General features: G+C 37.5%; 1 protein-coding gene across 2 annotated transcripts in view; it reads left to right on the forward strand.

Annotated features, from left to right (window-relative positions):
• Positions 1–22896, forward strand: part of HECTD2 (HECT domain E3 ubiquitin protein ligase 2) — a 118563-nt gene that overhangs the window by 13924 nt on the left and 81743 nt on the right. The gene's annotated exons all lie outside the window — the stretch shown is intronic.

The raw sequence follows: 22896 nt of genomic DNA on the forward strand, positions 1-22896 counted from the left end.
TGGTCTCCCGTGCTATTCCAGCTCTATAAAATGGTCTTCATCAGTCCTCAGTCAGGCATCTTGAATGCGGACTTTGAGACTTTAGTCACCTATGATACGTTTTTGTGATATTAGGTCTCCTAAGTTGAACAATTAAACAAGATGTCTTCTGAGTCTCTGGTGCAGCTTTCCCTGCACCTAGAATGAAAACGGATGAAGTAAAAGTCCAAAATCTCAGGTCTACTTCTTGGGGCCACATGACCAAAGGGGAGGAAGTTGTTCCCAGACCTGCCCCTTTTATCACAGGCAGTTTGTGAGTGAAAGTGTTATTCTGCTGAGCAGGGAATCAGATTCCCTGGGATCTGAATGCAAGAAAAAGCCCTAATAGTACAGAGAATTCTGGCTAGAACCATTAGAACTATGTGGTAGGCAGAATGTTCATGCCTATGCCAGTTCTCAGGTCTCCCCAGGATCTTCTCTATTAGTGATGTCATTTTTTATTGGTCCAAGGATATGCCAAATCCCTATTATAATTTTAACATTTTGTATTGTTAACATTTAGATATAATCTCTAATATATGTCCGCTAGTAGGAAATACTAAAATTATTTGTTTGCCTGTATAGATGAGACTCTAATAGAAGAAATGTTTGATAACTCACATAAGAGTCTTTGGATCTTAAAAGGAGGAGAATTCTTTACTACTGAAAAACTCTGGGACACAGTAATAGATGAAGAAATGATTTGCATCTTTTGATAGTATATTTTCTATCCACTATTGAGATAAAATAATAACAGTAACAACAACAGTAATTAAGCATTTATATAGTGCTCTAAAATTCACAAAGTGTTTTATATACGTTATCTCATTTGATCATTAAAACAACTCTCTGAGATAGTTACTATTAAGACCATGCAAAAATTACAAATTGGTGTAATTTTCAAAATTTACAAAATGGTGGCTCTTATTTTGGGTGTTAGCCTAATAGATTTAGTTTTGAGCTGAAATTTAGGATAGTTAAGCTGTCAAAACACAGTTCTTCATGTTCCTGGCAAAATATCAGCTACTAACAGTTTTTATCTTACTGTAAAATATTATTTCTCACTGGGTATAAGTGAAAACACTGTAGCACAATGTAACCAAGCCCTTTAACATTTAAAATTTGAAAATCCATCTCTTAAGTGCTATAAAAAAAGGAATATGGGAATATTTCCTTAATTATCTGCTTATGGCCTCATTAAAGTTTTTTTTTCTAATTACTTTGGGTAAAATATGATCATCTGGAATATGGCACCAATATGGCAAGGATGTATTGGACATGGAGAAGGAAGACCTGAGTTTGAGTCCTGCCTTAGACACTTCCTTCTAATATGTCCCCGGGCAAGTCACTTAACCTCTTTCAGCTTCAGTTTCCGCATCTGTAAAATGGAGATAATAATAACACTTACCTGATAGGGCTGTTTTGAGGATCAAATGAGATAATGTATATAGAGTGCTTTGTGAACTTTAGAATTCTGTATAAAATGTTTTATTATTGTTCTTCTTGTTGTTATTGTTATAATAATGTGAAACTTCTGATGGATAGAATGGCCATGCAGTTACCCATCTGCTCAGATACCTGAAGCAGCCTGAATAAAGCTCTGAGGTCTCTAGTCCCAGCCCTAATCTATTGTAGATAAAATCTTGGAAGTAGCTCCTTATTTTCTCCACTCACTGTCTGGTCATCATGCCTGGTATTATAGCCCCTTTCATGTGGAAAAGAGAATAGATGGTTCCTCCACCCATCCTTCCCAGAAATGTTCATATTTAGCATGACCGACAGGTATTACCTCTTCCCCTTAGTTCCAGCCAATGACTGAAAACACAAAATTGCAAGATTTACTTGGTTCTCCCCTGACTGTTAGCCCCTAATCCAAGATATACAACTGTAGTACAGATATATTGAAACATGATTGTACATTCAGTGCAGCCACTGAGGCTGAGCTGCAAGAAAGTATGGATTGATTCTCTACTGCTTGTGCTAATTTTAGCCTAACAATTAACACCAAGAAAACAAAGGTTCTCCACTAGCCAGCACCACATCAGCCATACATGGAACCATCAGTTATAGCAACTGGAGAAATTTTGAATACTATGGATAATTTCACTTACTTTGGCAGTATATTTTCCAAGGCTGTATGTATAGATGATGAGGTTAACACACACATTGCCAGAACTAGCTTAGTGTTTGGGAGGCTCTGAAGGAAAATGTGGGAGAGAAAAGGTATTAGGCTGCCTACCAAATGGAAAGTCTTTAGAGCCATGCTTTCCTCATTGTATGCCTGTGGAACCTGGACAGTCTACCAATGCCATGCCAGGAAACTGAATCACTTCCATTTGAATTGTCTTAGGAGGATTCTGAAGATCGCCTGGCAAGATAAGGTACCAGACATTATGGTCTTTCTCAAGCACAACTGCCAAGCAGAACTGTAATGAAGAGAGTGTAATGCTAATGGACTAATTCGAACATTGTTCGAATGTCAAAATTTTGTTTGCTTAAAAGGGCATTTTGTGGATAACTCACACATGGCCAGTGCTTACATGGAGCAATATAGAAGCAATATAAGAACATTTTCAAGGTTGCTCTGGAGATATTTGGAATTGACTGTGAGACAAAGATCACCCGGAATGGCATGCCTGCATCAAAGAAGACACTGCTTTATGAGCAAAGCAGAATTGCAGTAGCTCAAAAGAAACATAAGATGTCCAAATTTACAGACGTCTCCACTCCAAATGTTCATATGAACTATTTGTGCCTAACCTGTGGTAGAGCCTTATGAGCCCATGTTGTTCTGATCAGCCACAGACAAACACACTGTGCCTTGACCCCAACATAATGATATCATTTTGATCCTCTTCAAGAAGGAAAGACAACAACCAGCCATAGTAAGACAATACTCAATATGAACACTCAAATTGTTCAATGGATCCATGATATCGTAAATATGGAAATTCCCTCCAGTGATGCAAACGCAATGCATCCATGGGTGCCTAGTCTGTGACTCTTGTCCAAGGCCTCTTGTCATTATAGGCAGAATCCACTTAGCGTACTGAAGGCCTTCCTTGCTTTCTTCTGACATTATAGGAATACCATTGGAATATTCTGTGTATCATACCTCAACATAGTACCAGTCTGCCTTCTCTTTGGGATACCCTGTATATTTCAGCGAGCTCCCATTCCTCATACATAGAATGACAAAGAAATGTTTGAGTTTTATTGATACTTTATTGATACTTCATGTAAACATAATTTATAATATCAGTATGCTGTTAAATCTGAAAGAGTAGCCTGCATGGGAAAACTTATCTTTTTCTTAGAGCTTTTGACTTGAATGTCCTTACTTTGATGAATGAAACAGGAAAGAGAAGTTCTAGTTCTGCCATTAATTAATTATACAGTTTTAGCCAAGGTCACTTCCCTTTTCTGATCCTCATTTTCCTTGTTTTCAAAATGAAAAGGTTAGAGTAGATGACTTCAGAGCTTTGATTTAGAGGCAAGTGAGTTCTAAGATAATCAATTTTTTATAATCTCCTAGACCTTATTTTCAGCCTCTACTTAAACTTGTTTTGCTTTAAAAAAAGGAAATTTAAAATACAATTATTGTTGTATGGAGTAACATTTTGTCATAGTGGATGGAGACCAGGCCTTAGAAGACATGGGTTCAAATTGTAACTCTGACACAAATGAGGCAGCCAGGTAGTATAGTAGATAGAGCTCTGGACTTGGAGTCAGGAAGACCTGGGTTTAAATCCAGGCTCAACCTTTTAGCTGTGTGACCCTGGGTAAGTCACTTCACCTTGTGGCTGCCTCAGACTCCTCATCTGTAAATTGGGAATAGCAATAGCATCTAGCTCCCTGGATGGTTGTGAGGATAAAATGAGATCATATTGGTAAAGTGCTTTGCAAACTTTTAAAGGCTACATAAATGCTGGCTATTATTGTTACTCTGCCTATGATTGGCAGTTCATTTAACCTCTCAGTGCCCTCAGCACACTATGAGTTGCACAATAGTTGCTGATCTGCATTGGTAGAGAGAATGTTCTCACTGTGGAACTCTTATACCATCAAAATCTCAAGTTCTGATCAAGAGATAAAAAAAACTATGTTGGAAAATGATCTGGGAAGTGCTGATTCTTTTGTTTGTATTAAGCAAAGTAAAGCAGTGTGTGATTTGATTGAGTGCCACAATACCAAAGCTAGGAGGTGGCATCCTGTTCAAATGGATCTTTGATCCTATCATTTTGAATGTGCCGTTAAATGATCCATATTGTAGCTGTGTGTCCATCTTTGCCTGTCCAGCCTGGTTAAGTCCTCACTCAGTGGCAAGTCTGGAGAACATCCTCACCTGAGATTGCCACAGAATGTCCACTCATAGACGTGTACCTTCCTCCATTTTTGCTGATGTTGGGAGCAATATTCAGACTTTCTATCTGTAAGCACATCTTTTCCTTTCATATATTTTCCTGACATCAGCTTTTACTTTTGTTGTTTGTCAGAGTTCCTCATTTACTTAATGCTAAAGCCTGCTGACATACAATGGATTTGATCATGCTCTCTTTCAGGAAGTGATCAGTGGATTCTTTCTGTTTTCATTTTTAGATCTGGAGAATGTGGGCTGTTTTCCTTTCATGATTTCTTGAAATAGGATGTCTAGACTTTTTTTTTTGGCCACAGTTTTTAGGTAGTCCAAGTAATTCTCAAATTATCCCTCCTTCATCTGTTTTCCAGGTCAGTTGTTTATGATATGAGATACCTTGTATCTTTTTTCCCAACCTTTTTACTTTGTTTTAATATTTCTTATTAAGGAATCATGAACTTTCATGGTCTCATGTTGATTGTTTCTGAGTAAAGTTTAGTACATTTTTGTACCAAACTGTAAATTCCCTTTCTATTTTTTTCTTCCATGACTCTCATTTTGATTCCATTTCTTTCCTGTAATGGCCTTATATAATTATTATTTATATATTAATGATTTAATTAAAGCATTTCCATAATATAGTAGAATAAAAAAGATTGCGCATGAAACTGCAAATCTGTTATGTACAACTTGCCACATTTCTTTTAAATATAAAATTCAAATATAACTGTATATTAAATATATAATAAAGGTACCGTGTTACTTTCTTTTTTTTCTTCCCTCTCCCTCCACCCTAGTGATGGCTACCATTACATACAAATATATATGTGTGCATATATATATATACATTATATAAGTGTGTATGTATATATGCATATGTATATATTTATATAATTTATATATAACACATATAAATATATTACATAATTATTTCATACATTTATTTATCAGTTCTTTCTCTGGATGCAGATAGCATCTTCCTTCATAGGTCCTTTGTAGTTAATTTAGGTATTTATAATAATCAAAATAACTTACTCACTCAAAGGTGTTGTTAAAACAGTATTGCTGTTACTGTATACAAAGTTCTCTTGGTTCTGCTCATTTCAATCTTAATTATTTCATGAAAGTCTACCCATATTTTCCTAAAATCAATGAACTCATAATTTCTTATAATGCAACAATATTCTGTCATGATCATATAACACAACTTGTTCAGCTATTCCCCAATTGACGGGCATCCCCACAATTCTAGTTATCACTACAAAAAGAGCCACTATAAATATTTTAGAACATGTAGGTTCTTTTCCTTTTCCCCTAATCATCTTTAGAAATAGGCCTAATTATCTTTAGAAGTAGTGATGATTAGTGACCCCTAATCATCTTTAGAAATAGTGGTGTTACTGTGTCAAAAAATATAGGCAGCTTAATAACTCTTTATGCATAATTCTGGATTGCTCTCCAAAATGTTTGGATCTGGTCACAGTTCTATCAGTAGTTAATTAGTGTCCCAGTTTTTCTACATCCCCTCCAATACTTATCATTTTCTCCTTTAATCATTCTAGACAATATGCTAGGTATAAAATGACATCTCAAAGTTGTTTACATTTATCTAATCAATAACAATTTAGAGCATTTTTATATGACTATAAATTGTTTTGATTTGTTCATCAGAAAACTGCCCATTCATACCCTTTGACCATTTGTCAGTTGGGGAATGACTTGTATTCTTATAGGGCTGACAAAGTTCTTTATATGTGAGACTGTTAACTGAGATAGTCTATAAAATTCCCCCCCGCCCTTTTCCTTCTGATCTTGGCTAGATTTGTTTTATTTGTACAAAAAACTTTTTAATTTAATATAATTGAAATTATTTATTTTATACCTCACACCTCTCTCTTCTGTTTATTCATAAATCGTTTGCCTATCTGTAAGTCTGATAAGTAATATGTTCCATGTTCTCCAATTTTTCTCATAATATCTCTTTATCACTAGGTCATGTATCCATTTTGAACTTACCTTGGTAGATGGTGTAAGATATTGGTTTATGCCCAATTTCTACCAGACTGCTCTCCAGTTTTCCCAGCAATTTGTTTCAAGTAATGAATTCTTATCCCCAAAACTTAAGCCTTTACACTTGTCAAATAGAAATATTTACTATATTCATTTACTTCTGTAAATTGTATGTCTACTCTATTCCAGTGATCTCTCTATTTCCTTGTACCGGATAGTTTTGATAATTACTATCTTATAATGTAGTTTAATGTCTGGTACTGCTAAACCTCCTTCCTTTACATTTTTTCATTAGTTCCTTTGATATTCGTGATTTTTTTTTTTTTTGGACTTCCAAATGAATTTGTTACTATTTTTTCTAATTTAGTAAAATAATTATTTGGTAATTTAATTGGGATGGTATTGAATATATAAATTGGTTTAGGTAATATCATTTTAAAATGCCTCATTTCTTCTGGGAAATCTAATTGAATTTATGCCCATGTTGTGTTTTCATTGAGGCTTTACTTTTTTTGGTTTTTGGAGGTTTCTGAGGGTTTTTTGGAATTCTTTTCCTCTTCTGGGTTTGTGTCTTAGACAGCCCTAGCATCATAATACCTCTTTATCTTCTTTTGTTTACTTTTTCCCCAGTCTTGTCCAGATTGGGACTTTGTGTTAGGGCTAAGCTTTGTGCAGTTCTGTGGAGACTGCCCTGGCATTATATGGGCCTGGCCTGTTTTAACTCCTGTCCTACTGCTGGATTCAGAGACTGTTGTGGCCTTGTTCTTTGCCTAGGCTCCATGATCCCTTTTCCTTGGGAGAGATAGAGCCAAAGCCTTCTTCTATTCCAGAGAGATGTCCAGTTATAATATATCTTCTGGATAGAGAAAGCACAGTGGCGTCTACTGTGGAAATTTAGTCTTGAATCCCCCTTCTGAGGACTGGAGTATGAGTGCTAAAGTCCTGTTCTTTGCCCATGGCTGAGTCTGAGGTCCCCTCTCTCAGGTTAGAGGATCAGAGTTGCCACTCTTGTTCCCATAGGCTAAGTCTCAAGTCCCATATCCCTTCCCTGAAGGATCAAATGGATGACACTGAAACCCTATTGTGACAGTTGGTGCTGAAGTCCTTTTCTTCACCCAGGGTTGAGTCCAAAACCACAGTCTCCCTGCTTTGCTTCTGTGGTCTGGCTCCATGATTTGGGCCTACTTCTCCCTATCCCACAACTTCTGTGGTCACTTGTATGTGTGAACTTGTGCTGCAAAGATTAACCATTGTAGCTTCTTATATTTCTGATCTCTACTTAGTCTGGGATTTATATGAGATCTTTGGATAATTGTTGGGGGGGGAAGAGACGGACCGTACTGCTTACTTCTAATCCTCCATGTTAGTTGGTTTCTGTGCCTTTTTCTAAGTATTTCTTTACCTTACCATCTTCATTAATTCTCTTCTCTTTATGTCTGTCCTATATTTTTATTCTTTAATTCATGATCTGTATACTTGCTTATTCCTTTTTTAATGGAATTAGGGCTCCCAAAGTGACCACATTTGAGTTTTACCTTACAACAGATTCCTATATTATTGCCCTGTAGTTCTTGCTCATCCTTTTCTTTCCTCCCCTTTTTCTTTGTCATGTTTCTTTCTTTGAGGTATCAGTTCCTGAGGGAGATAGTAAAGAGAGAAGCATTACCCCATGGTAGAAATCTCCTGTGTCCCAAATTGTGTTGTCTACTTCTAACCCCCACTCCTCCCTGTGGTCACTTTCTTTTCGTTTTGCTGTGCTGTGAGTCCAAAACTCTTATTGTGTGGATGCTAGTTTCCCTCAGAGAGTTCTAATTTCATTTGAGGCAAGGTATGTCCAACAGGATGTATCCATGGACAACTTTTATCTCTGAGGAAGTGGTCTCCTTGTACAATTCCCAGCAAAGTAGATTGTTTGTAAGGACTCCACCTCCTATTACTAGATATATCTATCTCTCCTTCTGGGAGTATACTTCAATGAGACCCAGCCCCACTGAATAAAGATCTCCCTCTTTCTTTCACCTTGTATGAGTCCCTTCCTTTGCCTCCTCTTCTTGCTGAGAGATTAAAGGAGTTATATTTCCTTTATTGTTTATCATGGACTAGATTAGGGTACATCACACATCTCCTCCATCCTCCATCCCTCCCTATTCCTTTTTATGCCCCCTCCCATTCTGCTATTTAGTACCATGGTATTTCAGGCTTGGTCCTTCATTGTAACTTCTGTTTCTTTAGATTCTACTTTCTTTAGTCTCTTGCATACTTTTAGAAAAAAACCTGTTACTGTCTCATCTGTTACCATTTTTTTATCCAATACATGTCTTTCTCTTTTTTGGTTGTTTCTTCAGTCTCTTGAGTTAGAATTTTAGTTTATTATTCTTTTCTTGGTAGTTGTAGTTGTATATTTTTTTTGCTTCTGTTGATTATAGTGTTTGTAACTCAAAATGATCTATGCACATCTCCCCGTTCCCCTCCCAAGAATGCTTCAAATGTCTCTCTTATTGAACATCAGTCTGTTTTTTCATTGTTGATTAGGATCAGGTTTGCTAGACATATCATTTCAGGCTGCATCTTAAGCTCTTTTGTTTTTCAGAATATATTATTCCATTACCAACCTTAGTTTCTAATGAGTGTGGAATAATTTTCTATTACTTAAATTTCCATTCTTTTATATTTGAATGTCTTTCTCCTGGTGGCTTGGAGCATTTGGTTTTCATCATTGTAATTATGAAATTTAACTTTTGTGTGTCTTGGACAGTGCAGTGATCTGTGGATTCTTTTGATAGGTACCTTATTATATTCAGTAGTTTTCAACAGTTTTCTTGCTATTATTTCTTGTGCTATGATAATCAGGTTTATTGATTTCCCATGTTCTTCTGGAAGGCCTGGGATCATTAAGCTGTCGCTGTGTATATTGTCTTTGATATGAAAACATTTTGTTTATATGAACATAATTTTTTTAAAAATGTTTTTGCTTTTTTTACTTCTCTTCTTCCAGATTGTCCTTCACTTCAGTATATTTATATTTCCAACCTGGTGTTCTCTCTTTGTTTTTTAGAGAAACTCGGCACTATGGATTCAAGTTTTTTCTGTTCTAATTATTTTTGCTGTGCAGACTTAAAATTTTGCCATTTGTTCCATTCTGATCTCTCAAGATTCAGGTTTTTCTCTTGAACCTTTCAGGAACATCCTGCTTTGGTTCCATGTTTTCTTGGGAATCCAAAGGGTTCTATGTTTCATCAGGTAGTGATTTAATTTCAGTTCCTTTGTCCTTTAATGTTTATTTAGCTATGTCTATAATGTTTCAAATGCCTTGAAACTATATCCTCTTTTAATTTTACTATCTTCCTTGTTAATGTATCTGCTTGTGTTCTAGGTTTTTAATTGAATTTTCTTCCTCCAAAGGTCATTGGTGATTTTAGTCTTTTTCCACGTATTTCCCTGTCACTAACTTTCTGACTTCTCCTCCTTTGATTTTTGGTTAGCCCTTGGGGACTGGACCTCAAAACTATCTCAGACACCTCTCTCCCTTTGAGGAATGTAATTTTCACTGGCATTGGCCCTTGTCCTAAGTAACTTCTAAAGGGAAAGGACTGGCCCCAAGTGGATTCCAGTCTCTTTTTTTTTTTTCAGTCTTGATGCATCTCAGGATATTGGCACCCCATTCTAGTTCTCTCCATTCTTAAGTTCTGTGGTTGGGCTCGGTAAGTGTCTGGCACTTTTCGTAGGCTTGGGAAAAGGTAGAGTGAGAGGTAGGGCAAAATTTCTGCTAATTTGCATATGACTGGGCAGAGCTGGGATCTAGTGCTTGTTGCAGCAGATTGCCAGGGGGGAAAGACATATCTATGAAGTACTAGCAGAGACTGGTAGTATGAGGTATATCCCTGAGCAGATCTCAGCCCAAGCCAGTGGGTTAAGTTTGTGTGCCTTCCCTCAGCATGAAAGCTGTTAGGGGAGGGGTGCTGAGTGAGTGATAGGGATTAACATTCTTCAGTTTTAATTTATAAAGACTTTATCTTGTTGGGTTTTTTTGCTTTCTTGTCCTGTGAAACCACTTATAATCAATTCCTTTGCATAATTCCTCTCTTGAGATGTGGGGAGTAGAAAGAGAGGAGAGGTTCTCAATCCTCCGCTTATTCTTTTTACAGCACTTGACATTGTTGATGACCTTCTCCTACTAGAGTTTTGTGACACTGTCCTCTTTGTTCTCCTCCCACCTGTCTGACTGTTTCTTCTCCATCTTTTTAAATGGATCATTATCCATATCATCAGATCATAGATTTGGAGTTGGTAGGGACCTTAGAGGCCATCAATTTCACACTTGTCATTTTACAGATGAAGAAACTGAGGCACAGAAGGCTTAAATGATTTACCCAGCATCATACTGTGTCCAGCTCCATTATGTGATTGCCTTTTTTTTAACCCTTAGTAAATTATATTCCCTTTCTCTTCCTCCTTTGCTTCAATGTTTGCTATTTTTGAAGGGAACTCGGAGCAATTCGTGAAAGTTGCAGAGAAAGAGACTGAGACTTGATGTGAGTGTAAGGAATTTAATTAATGGAGCACTCCAAGCAGTCAATTTGATAAGCTTAGAAGCTGAATATTAAAAATTTTTGAAAACACCTGTCCCTGTAGTGTGGACATGCCCACTGGGTGCCTTTAAGAGGACAAAGACAGCTCCAGATTAAGTCCCGGAGACCTAGGCTGCCCAGAATTAATTAGATTCATTGGAGTCACCCTTTGGCTCCTCCTGGTTAGATGGGTTTTCTTTTTTTTTTTAATTTGAATTTTTGTATTTTTTAATAGATTTATTTATTTTTAGATTTCATCATTCATTTCCACAAAATTTTGAGTTCCATTCTTTCTCCCCATCTCTCCCCTCCCCCCTCCCCATAACACCTTGCATTCAATGTGCCCTCCCTTCTATCACACCCCACCCTTCCCTTATCCCCATCTTCTCTATTTTCTTGTAGGGCAAGATAAATTTCTATACCTCATTACTTGTATTTCTTGTTTCCCAGTTATATGCAATAACAGTTCTCAACATTTGTTTCTAATACTTTGAATTCCAACTTCTCTCCCTCCCTCCCTTCCTACCCATCCCCACTGAGAAGGCAAGCAATTCAATACAGGCTATATATGTGTCTTTTTACAAAAGACTTCCATAATAGAATAAATATATTGCCCTCCATTCTACCCTGTCCTCCCCTTTTTTCTATTTTTCTATTCTCTCATTTGACCTTGTCCCTTCCCAAAAGTGTTTACTTCTAGTTACTCCTTTCTCCCATTTTCCCTCCCTTCTACCATCCCCCTCACCCCACTTCTCCCCTTCTCCCCTACTTTCCTGTAGTGTAAGATAGATTCTTATGCCAAATTTAGTGAGCATGTTCTTCCCTCCTTAAGTCATATGTGAAGAGAGTAAGCTTCACTTTTCCCCTCTCACCTCCTCCCTTTTCTCCTCCATTGAAGAAGATTTTTCCTGTCTCTTTTATGAGTGATAGTCTGCCCTATTCCATTTCTCCCTTTCTCCTCTCAATATTTTCCTCTCTCAACCCTTAATTTTATTTTATTTTTTTATGGATATCATCTCTTCTGATTCAACTCTACCTGTACTCTCTGTCTATGTGTGTGTGTGTGTGTGTGTGTGTGTGTGTGTGTGTATAATCCCTCCACCTACCCAAATACTAAGAAAAGTCTCAAGAGTTACAAATATTATCTTTCCATGTATGAATGTAAACAGTTTAGCTTTAGAAAGTCCTTTATGATTTCTCTTTTCTGTTTACCTTTTCATGCTTCTCTCAATTCTTGTGTTTGAAAGTCACATTTTTTGTTCAGTTCTGGTCTTTTCATCATGAATGCTTGAATGCTTTCTATACAGATCTGGTCTTTCTTCAATATGAATGATTGAAAGTCCTCTATATCATTGAATGACCATTTTTTCCCTTGAAGTATTATACTCAGTTTTGCTGGGTAGGTGATTCTTGGTTTTAATCCCAGTTCCTTTGATTTCTGGAATATCCTATTCCAAGTCCTTCAATCCCTTTATGTAGAAGCTGCCAGATCCTGTGTTATCCTGATTGTATTTCCACAATACTCGAATTGTTTCTTTCTAGCTGCTTGCAATATTTTCCCCTTGACCTGGGAACTCTGAAATTTGGCCACAATATTCCTAGGAGTTTTTCTTTTTGGGTTTCTTTTAGGAGGTGATTGGTGGATTCTTTCAATATTTATTTTGCCCTCTGGTTCTAGAATATCAGGACAGTTTTCCTTGATAATTTCATGAAAGATAATGTCTAGGCTCTTTTTTTGATTATGGCTTTCAGGTAATCCTATAATTTTTAAAATTGTCTCTTCTGGATCTATTTTCCAGGTCAATTGTTTTTCCATTGAGATGTTTCACATTATCTTCTGTTTTTTCAATCTTTTGGTTTTGTTTTGTAACTTCTTGGTTTATTGTATAAACATTAGCTTCTTTGAATTCCACTCTCATTTTTAAAGAACTATTTTGTTCAGTGAGCTTTTGAACCTCCATTTCCATTTGGTTAATTCTGCTTTTTAAAGCCTTCTTCTCCTCATTGGTTTTTTGAACCTCTTTTTTCCAATTGAGTTAGCCTATTTTTAAAGCTGTTATTTTCCTCAGCAGTTTTTTGGTTCTCCTTTAGCAATCTGCTGAGTCACTTTTCAAGCTCTTCTATGGCCTGAGCCCATTTCATATTCATTTTGGAGGTACTGGAGACAGAAGCCTGGACCTCCTCTGACAGTATGCATTGTTCTTCCTCATCTGAAAGTATGGAAGGAGATACCTGTTCACTAAGAAGGTAACCTTCTATAGTCTTATTTTTTTCCCCTTTTTGGGCATTTTCCTAGCCAGTTACTTGACTTCTGAATCTTTTGTCAAGAGGAGGGTCCTAATGCTCCTCCTCCCCCCAGGCCCATGCTCAGGACTGAGGTTCAGAGCAGCTGCTCAATTCCCCCAGGGACTTTAGGCAGGGGGCGGGGCCACCACTGAGGGCTGAGGTACAGATCCCCTGCTCAATTCTCCTAGAGGCTTTAAGCTGAGCTAGTTGGACAATGGACCTGGGCTGCTTCCTGGCCATTGTAGCACTGCCTGCTGTTGATGCTGCCACTGCCTCTGCCACCACCTGGGGCCAGTGCTGGGGGGACCCCTGCTTCCCTCTTGCCCAGCTGGGAAAACCCTCCCACATTGACCTTTTGAGCTTTCTTTGTTGCTTGTGGGTTGAGGGATCTGGGACCCTCCCTGCTGGGGATTCTGCACTGGAGGCCTGTTCCAGTCCTGTTCCTCCCCATGCCACCTGACCAGGGCTGGGCCCCTCTCTGCTCAGCATCGCATGGGATAGACCTTTCCTGTCAGCCTTCCAGGTTACCTTTTGCTGGAAATCTCTTTCACTCTGTCGTTCTGTGGCTTCTGCTGCTCTAGAATTTGTTGAGAGTCATTTTTTTGTATTTTGTGGGCTGTGGGGGAAGTGCTAGAGTATATGCACTTTCTACTCTGCCATCTTGGCTCTGCCCCCTAGATGGGTTTTAAGATCATTTGGTTAGTCTGGAGAGACATATGTTAACTGATGCTGAGTGAGGCGAGCAGAATCAGAACACCGCACAGTTATAGCAACATGGTGCAAAGACCATCTTTGAGACACTTAGCTCTTCTCAACCATACAATGATCCAAGACAGTTCCAGAAGACTCATGATGAAAAATGCTATCCACATCCAGAAAAAAGAACTATGGGATCTGAATGCAGATCAGAGCACACTATTTTCTCTCTCTTTTTTGTTTTTTTTCTTTCTTGTGGTTTTTCCTTTTTGTTCTGATTCTTCTTTCACAACATGACTAATGTGAAAATATGTTTAATATGATTGTATATGTATAGCCTTATATCAGATTGCTTGCTGTCTTGGGGAGGGGGAAGAGGGAGAAAAAAAGTCTTATAAAAGTGAATGTTGAAAACTAAAAATTAATTTTTTTAAAAAAGTTCATTTGGTTAGAGTATGAACATGTTCCCAAGATCATTTAGAACTCTTTTAGAAAACATGGTCTTGTAGAAAAGCTTCTTGTATATTCTGTTCTATAAGAGTGAAATAACATTATTTAAAATTTTTCTTGTCATTTCTCTGTTCAGAGGACAGACCCGAGTGTAGCAAAGCAGCCCTGGGTTCTCATAGGGATGGGAAGCAGGAAGGGGAGAAGGGAAGGAAGAAAGCTTATGTACATAAGCCTCAACCTGGATCCATCAATAGATATCTTGGAGTGTCATGGAGAAGTCCTTATCCATTCATGGCTTGCTCAGTGTTTTCAGACCTTTGCCTCTAATTTAAAAAAGGGAATTATCCCTGGAAGTGTGATCCCAGAATAAAACCTTCTAGAAAAGAGATTTGTGAGATAGAACCAGGCTTAGGGCTTTCCTTGAGAGTAACCCCAAGCTCAGAAATTCAGAGATTTGACTTTCCAAAGAGAAAAGGAAAGAATTTCAAGTATTGGTCTTGTTCCTCAGGCTATCCTTTGCTGGTTGTAAGTCTCTTCAGGGCCACCTGCTGCTTTCTGCCACCAATTGCAGTGATGCAGCAACTAGTAAACCCTGGCAAGAGAGACTTATTCAATGGCTATGTGTGAGGTGGGACAATGAAATTTTCCTTTTTACCATGATACTCTTTGCTTGGTTGTCTAGAGGAACCTAAGGGCCAAAAGTAAAAGTCTAGGTGAAGGTGGCAGGATCATTATATATGGGTGTGCATGTACGTGTGTGTATATACACACACACACACACACACACACACACACACACACACATATAAATGTTCTTCCACATTTAATTCCATCAGAAGTAAAGTACAAACAAAACTTAGAGAGATGCAGGATTCCTGGCTCAGTAAGAAGGCAAATGAAATAATTCAGTTTTATGCCAATAGTAACAATCCAAAGCACTTTTATGATAAAAGCTATTTATAGACCAAAAACCTATGGTGCATCACAACTACTTAGTGCTGAAGGAACCACATTGATTAGTGATAAAAACATGATCCTATGGGCTGAACACTTCCATAGTGTTCTCAACAGATCATCATCAATCAATGCTGAGGCTATTGACCATTTACCTTAGGTTGAAGTCAATCCCTCCTTAGCTAAACTTCCATCTGAAGAAGAGGTTTTGAGTGCCATTAGGCTCCTTTCATGTGGCAAAGCACCTGGTGCTGATTCTATTCCAGCTGAAATTTACAAGGTAGGGGGACCATTGCTTATAGAAAAGCTGACTGAAATATTCCAGGTTATATGATAAGAGAAGGTTGTTCCCTAGGAGTTCAAGAATGCCTCCATTTTTCATCTCTATAAAGGTAAAGGGAATAGATTGTCCTGCGACAATTGTGGGGGCAGGGTGGGGGTGTCTCTCTCTTAGTCATTGCTGGCAAGATTCTTGCTAGAGTTGTCCTTAATAGGCTGATCTTTCACCTGGAAGATGGTCCTAAGAACCAGTGTGACTTCAGAAAGGGCCAAGGAACAGTCGATATGGTGTTTGCTGCCCAACAACTCCAGGAGAAATGCCAGGAGCAGAACAGAGGTCTGTACGCAACATTTGTAGATCTGACCAAGGCCTTTGATACTGTTAGTCATGAGGGCTTATGAAAATTATGTCAAAATTTGGTTGCCCAGAGAAGTTAATCAGTATTGTACACCAATTTCACAATGACATGTTTGCCTGAGTTCTGGATAGTGGACAATAATCTCTGCCTTCCCATACACCAGTGGAGTGAAACAGGGCTGTGTGCTTGCTCCCATGCTTTTTAGCATGATGTTTTCAGTCATGTTGTCCAATGTTTTCAAAGGATGAACAAAGCATCAAGGTCAGCTACAGTACTGATGGTAAATTCTTCAGTTTGAAAAGGCTACAAGCCAAGACCAAAGTGTAAGGAGTGTTGGTGCATGATTTTCAGTTTGCAGATGATTGTGTACTCAATGTAGCCTCTGCAGCTGAGATGTATGGATCAGTTCTCTGCTGCCTATGCTAATTTTGGCCTAATAATTAACACCAAGAAAGCACAGGTGCTCCATCGACCACCACCACTGCATCCATATGTGGAACCATTGGTTACAACAAATGGAGAAGTTTTGAATTCTATGAATAAGTTCATAGTGTACTTTCCAGGGATGTACACATTGGCAATGAAGTTGATGCATGCATTGCCAGAGCTAGCTCAGTGTTTGGGAGGCTTCAAAGAAAAGTTTGGGAGGGAAGAGGTATTAGACTGACTACCAACTGAAGATCTACAGAGCCATTGTGCTGACCTCATTGTTGTATGCTTGTGAAACATGGACAGTCTACCAGCGCCATACCAGAAAACTATATCTCGTCCATTTGAACTGAATTAGGAAGATTCTGAAGATTATCTAGAAGGATAAGGTACCAGACACTGAGGTCCTTACTTGAACTAAACTGCCAAACATTCAAACTATGCTTCAGAGAGCACAACTCCAATGGGCTGGCCACATTGTTCGAATGCAAAATGTACGTATGCTTGCCAAAAAGACTATTTTATGGAGAACTTGCATGGGGCAGGCAATCACATGGTGGTCAGAAGAAGCAATACAAAGACATTCTCAAGGTCTCTCTCAAGAACTTTGGATTTGATTGTGTGACATGAGAGACACTGGCATAGGACTGCTCAGCATAACATGCCCACATCAAAAAGGGTGCTGTGCTCTATGAGCAAAGCAGAATTGAGACAGCACAAAGTAAACGCAGGATGCGCGGATTTGGAGTATCCACCCCAGGTATTCATGCAGAATATCTGTGCCCAATCTGTGGTAGAGCATTTTGAGTTTGTATTGGTCTGATCAGCCATAGTCGGACACATTGAAACTTGAGTGTATCACGGTGATGTCATTTTAGTCCCCTTCAAGAACAAAGGACAACAACCTGAGAACTATGATAAAAAAAAAGAATCTTGATACAATAACATAAAAAATAAAGAGAATTGTTCTGAAGCATCAGAATAAGAGTAGAAAGTAGAAATAAAAAAAAAAATCCACCAATCATCACCTGAAAGAGATCATTCCAAAACCTCCAGCTAAAGGATAAGATATTATGAGCAACAAGGAAAAAAAAACAATTTAAATAAAGTGGTGCCACAATTAGAATCACACACGACCTAGCACAAATGATGTAAAAAGACCCCAGGTCTTGGAACACTGTATATTAAAAGAATTGGAGTTCTGTCTGAAAATATCATACCTAGCAAAGGTAAGTATAATCCTGGATGAAAACATGGACATTTAATGAATTGTCAGACTTTCAGGACTTTGTTAAATTTAAAAAAAAAGCTTGATTTGACATACAAGATTTGACATACAAGAGCCAAGAGAAATATAAGGTACGTTCCAAAGACTAAATTACAAGGGCCTCAATTAGGACAGATTGTTTACCTTTTGTGTATGTAAAATGTATGTCTAAGATTGTTAATAGTAATTGGGTAGTTCATAAGAAAGATTGGGGTAGAATTGTATATGATATGATATGACATGATATGATATGATATGATTTTTATAAGTAGAGTCTAAAAACATTAATTATCTTATACAAATGAAGTGTGAACAGAAGAAATGACATAAAGGAACTAGAGACGGGGGCTGGTAATTCTGGAAGCCTATTTTCATTGGGAATGGGTTCAAGAGGGAACAATACATATGTATCTAGAAGAGTGTAAAAGTCTTCTAAATTCAGAAAAAAATAAGACGCTAAGGGGATAGGGAGAAGGGAGAGGATAAAGGAGGGATCTTTAGAGAGGAGAGTGAGGAAATAGGTTAAAGGGGAGTATAGAAGAGTGTTTAGATTAATGAGAATGGGAGGATAAGGGAGGGATGCTGGCGGGGGGGGATAAGTTAAGTAATAGGAGGGCAAGGTAGCGGATAGAAGTCAAGTAGACAATTCAGGAGGGATAGGAAATAAGAGATATGCAGAAACATAAAATAAATATCAGGAGTAGAATTTTTTAGGGAAAAAGGGAGCAGGGGTGGTAATGATCTCAGACAAAGTTAAGGCTAAAATAGATTTAATTAAAAGAGAAAAAATAGTGATATTATGTGTCAGCCATTTATCAGTGTTGTTTTGCACTATTTAAAACAACTCGGCAGTATAAGGTGGGAATATTGCTGTAGCATAGGAAATGATGAGTTGGTGGAAAAACATGGAAAGACTTGGATTTATGAAGGAAGAGATTATCCATCCTCAGTTAAGTCAAAAGGGTAAGTATATACAGATAATACATCTTACATAGATTTATATGAATGAATTTGTCTACATATGAGTTTGATTATCAATATAAATATAAATTTAATATAAATAAATATAAATATAAATATAAATATGATAAATAAATGTATGTGTAAGTATAATATATATGGGGATGTGCCTATTTACATATGTGTATCTTTGTGTATGTCTATGTATGTATATATGCATGCATTCATATATATGTATATACGTATATATGTATGTATGTATGTATATACACACACATATATCCACACTTAATTGTAGCTTGGGGGCACAAGAAAGAAGAGGAAAAAAGAATAAAGTAAAAAATGTGCAGCAGAGATCAAAAGAAAACTTACAAGGAAGCTCTCAACACAATGCGTAGTATTTATTATGTAGGCTTTCTTGAAATGGAAATTTATTGCTGTATATTTTGAATCCTCTCATGTTCTGTTGTATATACTGCAATGCTTTTTTTCTTCTTTCTTTTGTATTATTTTAGTTTTAGTATTTAAGTTTGTTTCTTTTCTCTTTTCTTATTTTGTATTTAAGTTTAAAATAAAAAAATTTACAAATAAAATTTTTTTCTTCTACAGTTTAATTTTTTGTACCAAGTTGTTACTGTTCATTCCTTTTTCTAGTTTCAAGACTTGCTTTTATGCCAGTAATTTCTCCATTTCCCTTCTTAGTTATTTTCTCTTACACAAATAATCCCTCATGCCTGTGTATGCCTAGAATTTAATTTCCCCCCTTGTCCAGCTAGTAATACTACATATTGTATTTTTATTACTAGGTATTAAAACATTGTGTTTAAATCCCATTATAACAAACTCTGTGGGACTACAGAATTTATTTGATTAGGGATATTGTTACCATGTATAAATTCCTTGAAATCGAATTCCTAGGAGCTAGTGATTTTAAAATCTAACACGTGGCTTTACCTGGCTTGCCCACAATGTGTTATCAAGTGAAAAGAAGGGCTTTCAATCTAGTGGGGCTTATTACAATCAGAATGATCGCTGGGGAAGAAAGAATGTGTTTGGTCTGCAAACATAGGCAGCATCTGTGACAGAAATGAGTGTAAGGTCAGTGGTCAAATCGCAAATGGGAGTGAGGTGTATAACCAAGCCAAGAACACTATTTAGGTGGAGTTATGCCTGAGTGTGGGTTCCTGTGGCCGTTGTTCTGGAGGATAATCAGTGGACTACTTTCCATTCAGCTCTGCAAAAGTCTGTTTTATGAGGCAGCTATAGAATGTAAGCAAGATGCCAGACTCTGAATCAAAAATTGAATATTAAGGTATAAAGAAATCACCATTAGAAAGGAACCCTTGTTGAGCTGACTTGATACTTAATCCATTTGTTCAGGTGGGTTTTAATGTGCCCAGGGAAAAGAAAACAAAGTTCAGTCACTCTTGAAAGTCTCTGATAAACTTACAGATGATTAACAGGTTCAGGCTGGACCCATTAATTAGTTTTCATGCAAATGAAAGAGCATGATAAAATTGCTGTGACAAATATAATATTCTTTTGTTGGAAGGAGCCTTTTTGAGTAAGTTTAAGAAGCTGATAGCAATAGTACCAAGCTAATCAAACTGTGCCTTGACCAAGAGTAATAAGAAGGGGTCTCTGACAGAAAGAGATAGAATGAGAGACATTTAGAATTGAGTTGTTAAGAAGGCAGTTAACTCCTATTAAGTGGGGGACTAGACTGAAGCACATCGTAAATGGCCAGGAGAATAACCTCAAAGCTCAGATTTATCACTTGTACATCCCTTTCTTTGTTCAGAAGTTAGAGGTAAATCAAATATCCACTCTTAGTTTAATAGTGAATTATATATCATAAAATTCATTAGTGAGTAGATTTTATGTTATATACACATTACTCTCAGTTATTAACATTAGGTAGCCTAACTATGACCTCAAGGGAGGAATAGCACATCTGGTGGGAGGGTTTGCTGAGCAATTTTCAGGACTGCTCATCCACCTTGGTGTCTACCAGGCATTCAACTCTCACCTGTGTCTCCAAGAACGTATAGCATACACAGTGGCCACACCCCAGTAATCTCTCAAAGGACAGGCTAAACCAGGTTGAGGGTAACTGAGAGGCCTCAAACCTGTCAGTGAGTTAAGGGAGTGTTTACCCCAAGTATGTGAAGACTTGCCCTTGGCAGAATGGGTGGATAAGAATCATTTGTTCCAATGGCCATGAAAGTGACTGAAGCAGGTGCTGTGGATTGGTCAGAGCTTGGTTAGACATTGAAGACACCAAGGTCATCCACTGCATCTCTGGTCATCAGTAGTCCTGATTTTTGTCTTGCCACTGGATTTTAATGATTCTGGAAGACAAAGTGAGGCTGAGGACTTTGCACAATTCTGCCTAATTAAATTAAATTCACCCATGAGTCAAGATATCACCCAGTGATGCCACTGGTGCTCTTCAAAAATGAAGGAAAAACAACAGTGACTCAAAGTACAGCTATACTTCCTAAGAGGAATTCTCAGTTTGAGAGAGTTTGCCTTATAATCTAAAACCTTTTAAGAGACATCAGTCTTCAGAATAACCTTTCATAAAATTGGAGGGTTGAACTAAAGATGACTTACAGGATTCTTTCTGGCTGTAAATTTTGATTGACAAAGTGCCATCTGAATGTTTCAGAGGTTCCCAAACTTATTTAGTCTACTGCTCCCTTTTAAAAAAAAATTACTCAGCACCCACCTGGAAATCTTTCTCTTTTTTGTTTTTAATATATAATTTATTTTTCAGTTTTCAACATTCACTTCCACAAGAATTTGAATTCCAAATTTTCTCCCCATCTCTCCCCACCCCACCCTAGGTCAGTGTGCACTCCTTCCAACCCTTCCCCCAGTCTGTCCTCCCTTCCATCACCCCCCCTTTCTTTCATCCCCCTCCCCTCTATTTTCCCATAAGGCAAAATAGATTTCTATACTCCATTGCCTGTACATTTTATTTCCCAGTTGCATGCAAAAAAAATTTTTAACATTTATTTTTAAAGCTTTGAGTTCCATATTCTCTCCCTTTCTCTGTCCTCACCCAACCTCATTGAGGAAGCAAGCAATTCTATATAGATCATACATGTGTAGCCATGCAAAACACTTCCATAACATTCATGTGGTGAAAGACTAACCACATTTCCTTCTGTCCTATCCTGCTGTCCATTTATTCCATTCTCTCCCTTGACCTGTCCCCCCACAATAGTGTTTGCTTCTGATTATCCCTTTCCCCAATTTTCTGTCCCTTATTATCTTCCCTCTCCTATCCCCTTCCTGCAGAGTAAAATAGCGGAAATCTTCTTTCTTTAACCCTTTGATTTTTTAAAAATTTGCATCATTTCAAAAAACTATAATTTTTTAAAATGATGCATCTCAAATTTAATAATTTAATTTAATAATAAATTTGTGGGGTTTTTTCCTGCATTGAAATGCAGTATCACATCATGTAACCATATAGTATTGTATCGTAAACAAATCATTATATATACATAATCCTGCCAACGCATGCTGGACTTCCCAAAAATGCATGATATCCTCACCTCCCAACACTTACTTTTTTAGACCTATTGGCAGACTTGACCACTGATTCGTTATAACTTACATTTTGTATGTTTATTTGGAAGATAATGTAGTCACTATGACTTTAACTCAGTTATACAACAGATGAAAAATATACTAATGGTTTTTCAAAATTCTCTTCTTTGTACTTCTGCCACCCCTTATTTTTATTCAATACCCCCCCAATTGTACCCAAGTGTACTGTTGCCCCCCAGAAGGCATTATCGCCAAATTTGGGAACTATGGACTTTATATTAATGGTAATCACAGTGTGAGAGATAGTGTAGGGAGCTGTCTCTAACTTAGGGCCTGGGTTCAACTCTCACCTCAGATACCTACTGCTTATGTGATGCTGGGCAGTCACTTCACCTGTCTCAGTACCCTAGACAATTCTAAGATTAAAAGGTGCACAGTAAGTGCTGATCTGCATTAGTGGGAGGAAGTTTCCTCACTGAAGTTACAGTTCAGGTCCCAAAATGTATGTGTAGGAATGGGGGTGTCCTTTGAGAGCTTCCTAAAATAGCACCTTGTCAGTGCAAATTAGTGATCAGTCTAACTTGTCATTTGCAAATTTCTCAGGTATCTTTTCCAAAATGTCAATAATTGATTTCTAATTGGGCAGTGTTAATGAAGATTGTCATTATATCACCTGATTTGAAATCATTTGCTTCCAGCAAA

This window comes from Notamacropus eugenii, chromosome 1 (assembly GCF_028372415.1).
Source record: "Notamacropus eugenii isolate mMacEug1 chromosome 1, mMacEug1.pri_v2, whole genome shotgun sequence".
Lineage (NCBI taxonomy): Eukaryota > Metazoa > Chordata > Mammalia > Diprotodontia > Macropodidae > Notamacropus > Notamacropus eugenii.